Below are 8,540 nucleotides of genomic sequence, written 5' to 3' on the forward strand. Positions count from 1 at the left end.
TGAATTGCAAAACCTACTTCTAGGCAACAATTAGAGTGGAACCAGTTCTCTCAATACTCACCAGCATCTTCTCATTCTACAGTGAGCTCTGGCTCTGCTGCAGAAGCTTCCTGCAGGAAGACTGCTCACTAAGAAGGCCAGGGTGGGGCGCCTTCATTGCCCCAGATGGGGCCCAGTCCACATTTCCCCACTCTTTTCACCAGCAATGGGCTCCCCTCTGGCAAATACATAAGGCACTTGCTTTCTAGAAACTCACAAGATCAAACCTTGCTCAAAGAGTGTTACAGTGAATATATTTGTTTCCTGGGACTACCATAACAATGACCATAGGCTCTATCTATCTATCTATCTATCTATCTATCTATCTATCTATCTATCTATCTATCATCTATCTATCTATCTATCTATCTATCTATCTATCTATCTATCTATCATCTATCTATCTACCTACTTGTTTTTTGTTTGTTTATTTATTTTTAGAGTCACTCTTAACTCTTCCCTGCAGATTAACACCCTCAGAGCAACCTCTCTGTGTATGTGTTGGGGTTCAGTTGGCCCTCTTGTAAGTTTGGGCCCATCCTAATCTACTATGATCTTGTATTGGACAGGATCCTCTAGAGAAAAAGAACCAATATGACATTCACACACTAAGATTTAATGATAGAAATGTGCTCATATGATCCTTCAGAAGCTGAGAAGTTCAAAGATCAAACTGAAGTCCCTGGAATGCAGAGTATAGGCTCCTATCTGAGCCTGAAGGCTCAAGATTCAAGGACACTGATCTACAAGTCCTGATCCAAGACAGAGGGAGGAGAGCCAATTCAACTCCAACAGCCAGGCCAAGAGTAAGAATTCAAACTCCCTCTGCCATATTGCCATGTTCTATATCTCAGTCGGTAGAGCATGAGACTTAATCTCAGGGTTGTGGGTTCAGGCCCCATGTTGGGCACCAGATATTGGTGAAATTATTAAGGCCACTCCACGTAGTTAAAAGGGAGGTTTATTTTGTGGGGTAACTTACAAGTGAAGGGATCGTTTACAGGGTCTGGGAAAGGTGTGGCGCAGTCCAGCGGTGTTCTCTGGAGAACTCTGTTTGGTCTACCTCCAGCATCCAGGGTCCAGGAACCAAGAGAGCTGGTGCATCAGGATCTCGGATCTTCAGGGTCCTCTCTTGGCCCCGCCTTGTAGGCATGACAGTTACCTAAGCCTCAGTGGGGTTTGGAACTTCCAGATCAAAGCTGAAATGGCTACCCACTACACTCAAACATTGAGGAGGGCCACTGGCTTCACTTATTTTTCCAATTCAAATGCTAATCTCTTACAGAAATACTTCAACTTAGAAATAATTTTCAGTTACTTATCTTGGCATTCCACAGCCCAAACAAGTAGATACATAAAATTAACTATCATAAGCCTCTTCTTAACTCGATTACATCATCTAGGATCTTACCTCCAAAAACAGTGCCACATTCACAGGTTTTGAGAATTTGAACTTTATTGAACCTTCAGAAGCCACAACAATAGGTAGGCTTATAGGAGGGTGGCTCTTCCTTCTGGAGTCTCCAGTGTTCTGTTTTGTGTTGTTAAATGGCAGTCAGACAATAAGAAAGCTACCTCTTCACAGAATGGTTAAGATAAAAAACACTGATGGAAGCTTATATTGGAGAGGATGCAGAACAAGGGGAATACTCCTCCACTGTTGGTGGGAGTGCAAATTTGTACAGCCACTTTGGATATCAGTATGGTGGTTTCTCAGAAAATTGGGAATCAATCTACCTCAAGACCCAATGATATCACTCTTGGGCATATACCCAAGGGATGCTCAAACATACCACAAGGACACACGCTCAACTATGTTCATAGAAGTATTATTTGTAATAGCCAGAACCTGGAAACAACCTAGATGCCCCTCAACCAAAGAATGAATAAAGAAAATGTAGTACATATACACAATGGAGTATTACTCAGCTGTAAAAACAATGACATCATGAAATTGGCAGGCAAATGGATGTGATTAGAAAATATCATCCTGAGTGAGGTAACCCAGACTCAGAAAGACAAGCATGGTATGTACTCTGCTGTGGGATGTTCTCTATGCTGTGAATGCGTTGCTCTGATTGGTTAATAAATAAAGTGCTGATTGGCCAGTAGCCAGACAGAAAGTATAGGTGGGACAAAGAGAGAGGGAAATTCTGGGAAGTGGAAGGCTGAGTCAGGAGATGCTGCCAGCTGCCACCATGAGAAACAAGATGTAATGTACCAGAAAGCCACAAGCCATGTGGCACCTTATAGATTAATAGAAATGGGTTAATTTAAGATGTAAGAACTAGATAACAAAAAGCCTGCCACGGCCATACAGTTTATAAGTAATGTAAGTTTCTGTGTGTTTAATTGGGTCTGAGCTGCTGCAGGAGCTGGGTGGACACCGGAATATTCCAGCTACAGTACTCACTCATAAGTGGATACTAGATGTAAAGCAAAGGATAATCAGACTACAACCCACAACTCTAGAGAAGCTAAGAAACAAGGAGGACCCTAAGAGGGATGTACAGATCATCTTGGGAAGGGGAAACAGAGGAGATCCCCATGAGTAAACTGGGGTGAAGGAGGGCAATAGAAGGGAGGAGACAGGATGAGAACATAAGGGAATGGAATGATTGAGCTGGGGGAGGGACAGAGTGGGAGAGCAATGAAAGAGATAACTTGATAGAAGGAGACATTATGAGGTAAGGGAGAAATCGGGAGCTAGGGAAATTCCCAGGAACCCACAAGGATGACCCCAGGCTAGAATACTAGCAATAGTGGTGAGGGAGCCTGAACCAGCCTACCCTGGTAATCAGATTGGTGAATACCCTAACTGTCATCATAGAGCCTTCATCCAGCAACTGATGGAAGCAGATGCAGAGAGAGACCCACAACCAAGTACCACACCAAGCTCTAGGAGTCCAGTCAAAGAGATGGAAGAGGGATTATACGAGCATGTGGGGCGGGGGGGGGGGGGGAGTTCAAGATTGTGATGGGGAAATCTACAGAGACAAATGAACCAAACTCATAGGAACTCACGAAATTTAGACCTGCAGCTGTGGAACCTGCATAGGAATGGACTAGACCCTCTGCATATGGGAGACAGTTGTGTAACTGAGACTGTTTGAGGGGGCCCTGGCAGTGTGATCAGGATCTATCCCTGGTACATGAGCTGGCTTCTAGATCCCATTACCTATGGTGGGACACCTTGCTCACCCTTGAGACAGGGGGGAGTGTCTTGGTCCTGCCTCAAGTGAATGTACCAGGCTTAACTGTCCCCTCATGGGAGAACTTAACTTGTTGGAGGAGGGGATGAGGAGTGGGTTGGGTGATAAAGGCAGTGGGGGGTGGATCAGGAGGAAGGATGAGGGGGGATCTGTGGTTGGTATGTAAAATGAATAAAAAAGAAAAGAAAAAAAAAGAAAGCTACCCTCCTCTTATAGAATGGTTTCCTGAGATGCTTCTGGTCAGTTTTTATTAGCCCTTGCCAAGGACACTGAAGTACAGGGGTATGACTTGAGGTATAACTCACACATGGACAGCTGTGCTTAAATTTCCCCAAAGATAGGTGTGAGAGGTCATTTCCTCCAAAAAGCTGGTGGAGAAGTGTGACTACAAAGGGCCCTGTGCACCTTACTCTAGCACCATTGGAGTTCCTTGGCAGAAGTTCTGTCAAATCCTTCCTGGATGAGGAACTGATGTGTTTATTCTTCTTCAGTACTGACCACGTCTCCTATTTCTATTTGACTGTGGGAATACAATTAGTGTAACAATGGTGGCCAAATAACTAAATGCATACAGGGTGGGTGGGGAGAAGACAGTAGGACAGGTAGAAAGGGTAGACTGCATAAAACTAGAGAACACACAATTCACTCACCAATCAAAAATATGCTCATTATGGGAATTTTAACATGCATCTAAATGTAAAGAGGTATGATGAACCTTGGCTATAAAAACTATCAATATTTTGCTCATCTTAATCATTTATCACACAATTTGCTTCCCCACCCCCATTTATCTTAAAGTAAAGCTCTTGTGGCTTCCCATGTATATATACCCTTGTAATATTTAACAATATCTTAATATCATTTAACACTTGACATCATTAATACAATCTATGTTTAATTTTTCCAAATGTAAGCTAAAGTTGGCTCTACAGTTGGTCAAAGCAAAGCCCCTAGGCTGTATTGGTAATCATGGCTTTCAATGTGTTTTTGTTGTCTAAAACATTGATTCATGAGGTAGCTTCAAGCACTTCTTAAGATGAATTTGTCTTGACAGCTGCCACTGCAGTTTTAGATTGGGTCTCAGCTTTGATCACTCAGTTTTTTGCCCTGGATTTGAATTCCTATTTTAGTTTTGATTTTTCACTGATTTCGATTAAATAATTTTTTAGTTACCACTTCATTTTACATTTTAATTGTTCTCTCTCTCTCTCTCTCTCTCTCTCTCTCTCTCTCTCTCTCTCTCTCTCTGTGTGTGTGTGTGTGTGTGTGTGTGTGTGTGTGTGTGTGTGTGTGTCCTTGTGTGAATGTGCTTGCGGGTGCATTGCTTATGTGTGCACATGCGTGTGGAGGTCAGAGGACAACCTCAGGTGACATCTAGGAACACCATCCATCTTCCTTGTAGCAGGTCTCCATTTGCCTAGAGCTGACCAATCCAGCCAGACTAAGTGTCCAGTGAGTCCCAGAGATCCTCGGGTTTTCATCTGCAGCTCTGGAATCATAAATAGGTACCACTAAACCAAGTTTTTCATGTAGATTCTAGGGATCAAACTCTGGTTCTATGCTTACAGAGCAGGCAGTACACTGATTGAGCTGCAGCACCAACCCTTTGTAATTTACCATAAATTCCCAAATCTTTAGCAGCATAATTTGGAGTGTGGGTAAGTTGAATTCCATTAATAAACAGTCACTTGAAATGACAAAGCTGTCCAGAAATTGAACCACGTGATCTAAACATCACCTGCAGTGTGTAATCCACGAGGTCATGGAGTGCTGGTCAACTCTGGGTGACAACTTGCTTAGAATAGCATCTAGCATATGTTAGGGCCATCAAAATTCTGACATACCCCAAGTTGGGTAAGCTGAGGCAGCAGAATGTGTTTTTTGCCTTTTGTGTTATGATAGGGAAAAATTAAACCCACCAGGCATAGTGATTTGATTCTAATGTTTAACATGTAGGCATGGATTTATCAGTGTTTGTTTTAAAGTTTCAGTGAAACCAACAAAATTGGGGAATGAGCCAAAAATCTGACTGAGTTTTCATGGAATTAACTGAAGATCTTTGTATAATACTAAGCAGAAAAATGCAATAATTGAAAATGGTAAACATGATTTTTCAGAAAATCTTGTTTCTTATTTGCAAGTACTGGGAAACTTCCAAGCCATCTTTAGGACACATTTGCTAAAGGATTTACACTGATTACACTGATGAATGAAAAGGAAGGAATTGTCTTTTTTTTTTTTTTGGTTTTTCGAGACAGGGTTTCTCTGTGTACTTGCACCTTTCCTGGAACTCACTCTGTAGTCCAGGCTGGCCTTGAACTCACAGAGATCCGCCTGGCTCTGCCTCCCGAGTGCTGGGATTAAAGGCATGCGCCACTGCTGCCGGGCAGGAATTGTCTTTATAAAGAGATTTATAAAGGCATTTTCTCTTAAGATTTACATGTAAGGCATATATATGACAACAGTTTAGGTTTAATTTCACAGAAAAGAACAGTGGACACATATTACTTTAACAAGTGTCCAGTGGCCCTCTGCTATGCGTGTGACCTTCATCAAGGTTTCATGGGGACTGTAAACCTTGAGAGGCTGTCTGTGCAATCCTAGAACTAAGAATTCTGAGTGAGGCTGTGAAGTGGCACAGGACCACAGGTCCTGGATGATGAGATGAGTAGCCAGATAACAATTGATGCTGAAGGAACCCCACAAGTGCTCACTACACTCATCCACCCACCCTCATCCCTTATTCCTCAGTTCACCACAATAGGCTCATCATCAATGAAGAGTCCGTCCATCCTAGAAAACCTGTGTACTTCCCTTCGGCCAGTCATCTCCTTCAGGTGGGAAATCAGACTCTCCCATGTGGCTCCCAAGCACTTTACCAAATTGGACATCTCTCCAATGTCCCACCAACAGTGTTAAATTTGATTTTTGCTGTGTATGGACTGTGTGATATTCAATAATTTATTTAAACTCCTCAGTTCATCTATCTAAATAATGAGGGTAAAAACAGACCACTCCCATAGGGGATGAGACATTCACAATGTGTCTACTATGTGGCTACCTATGTCCTCCATTCAGTAGTCAATTAACTACTTCTCTCTGACTTTATTGACTTTCCTCCCTGCCTGTACCAAGACTGAAAAGCATAACTGCAGATAAAAACACCAGGAGAAATCCACCATTGAGGAAACAGCGAGGATGACTAAAGTGGAGATTCAGGAACTCGATGGAGACTGACATCTGGGTCAACACCACGGTAGCAATGGGAGGGCCACGCTACAGCCCCAGTGTTCGGCCCCCACTTCCCTAGTCTGTTACTGCCCCCTCTTCTTCCTTTTCTTCTTCCTCCTGACAGGTGATATTGTTCTGTGTGCTGTGAATATGTGTTGCTCTGACTGGTTGGCCAATGGCGAGGCAGAATAAGGTTAGGCTGGACATTCCAACTAGAGAGGGAGGAAGGAGAAAGAGCAGAGTGGAGAAGACGCTGCTAGCTGCAGCCAGGAGAAGCAAGATGTCAAGTACTGGTAAGTCACAAGCCATGAGGCAAAGTATAGATTCACAGAAATGGGTTGATTTAAGATGTAAGAGCTAGATAGCGAGAAGCCTGCCACCACCATAGTTTAAAAGTAATATAAGCCTCTGTGTGTTTACTTGGGTTTGAACAGCTACAGGACCAGCGGGTGAGAGAGATTTGTTCTGACTGCAGGCCAGGCAGGGCACAGGAAAACTTCAGCTACATCCTCCTCTTCTTCATTGTCTTCCTTCCCCCTTCTTCTTCTCCCTCCTCCTCCTCTTGCTCTTTGTTTTCTTCCTCCTCCTTGTCTTCCTCCTCCATTACATATGGGGTCATTTAACACTTCTCACAGCAGCCTCACCCTATACACTGTGCTCATGCAAGCCTTGCTGAGGCTGTTGACAGCCACTGACTTTGCCACTTGACTCGAGCCCTTTAAGAGCACGATTTCAAAACAGTTATGCGATCCCAGAGGCATTTGAAAGGCGAGGCTACTTGAGTGTAATCAGGCCCAGACCAGCACAGTGTGCATGGAAGCACTCTGCTCCAGCATCCTCCCCCTTCCCCCAACCCCTGGTCCCTGGATACTAAGAGTCTGCAGGTAAAAGATGGCTAGGCTGAAGGTTTTGCAGGTTGAGCAAAGGTGAACAATGGCAGAGATGCCACCAAGAAAGTGGATGCCTGCTGAATGGCTTCTGTGCTCAGAGACTGTGTTCTCTTCCCTTTCTTCAAATCCACCTCTGGTCCCAGACCATCACCACATACCTCATGAACAACCATCAGACATCACAACATTCTGGGCAGCTTTCCTCTGTGGTCTGACTTGTCAATCCTCTTTTATGGGGATGGTCAACACACACTCAGACTCGCAGGTTCTTCTTTAGGTACAGCAAAAGCCACAAACAACTGAACCCTGGAGAGCTGTGGCATCTGCCTCTAGTTGGATGAAATGCCTGACTTTGGACTGATAGCAAGAGAGATTGGTATGAATGTGTGTGTGTGTGTGTGTGTGTGTGTGTGTGTGCGCGTGCGCGCGTGCGTGCATGTGTTAATATCTGCATGGATGTGTATGTAAGAGATCAGAGGTCAGCCTCAGGTGTTCTTCAGGCACCTTCTACCTTTTGTTTGAGATAGGATCTCTCATTGGCCTGAAATGTCACTAAGTCCAGCTAGATTAGCTAGACAGATGGCTCTAGAGATCCACCCATCTCTGCCTCTCATCTCTCCACCTCTGGCATTGCAAGTGTTCACAGCTGCACCCAGCTTCTTATGTGGGTTCCTGAGCTCAAGCTGAGGCCCTTATTCTCATAAGGCAAGCACTTTATACAATGAGCTAGCTCTCCAAGAGGATTTGTGTTTTAGAAAGAACCACAGACTCTGCGGGCCTCAGTCTTCCTGCTCCTTTTTGAAGTTATTTTCATCTCACAAGGGGTTCAGTCATTATACCAAAATTACAAGAGCAGAATAGACTTTATTCAGTGGCCACCATCCTTTATTTTTATCTAGTCCATTTTCCACAAGGACCCTGATTTCAGAGATTGTTTTCCTCTCAATAATAAGTGTTTTTCTACAGTGAACACAACAGCTGCCATTTTTCAAGCATCTAATGTGTCATTTCTTGAACTAAGAACTTTAAATCATGGCATTTAAGGTAAAGGGCAAGGTAATTAAGTATATTAATGTATTATATTAATATGATATTAATGTTTATTATGTTAATATCAACATTTTACAAATGCGAAAGCCAAGTTAATAGGTGTGCAGAGCACCCAGAT

Source organism: Peromyscus maniculatus, chromosome 1, assembly GCF_049852395.1.
Source record: "Peromyscus maniculatus bairdii isolate BWxNUB_F1_BW_parent chromosome 1, HU_Pman_BW_mat_3.1, whole genome shotgun sequence".
Classification (NCBI taxonomy): Eukaryota; Metazoa; Chordata; class Mammalia; order Rodentia; family Cricetidae; genus Peromyscus; species Peromyscus maniculatus.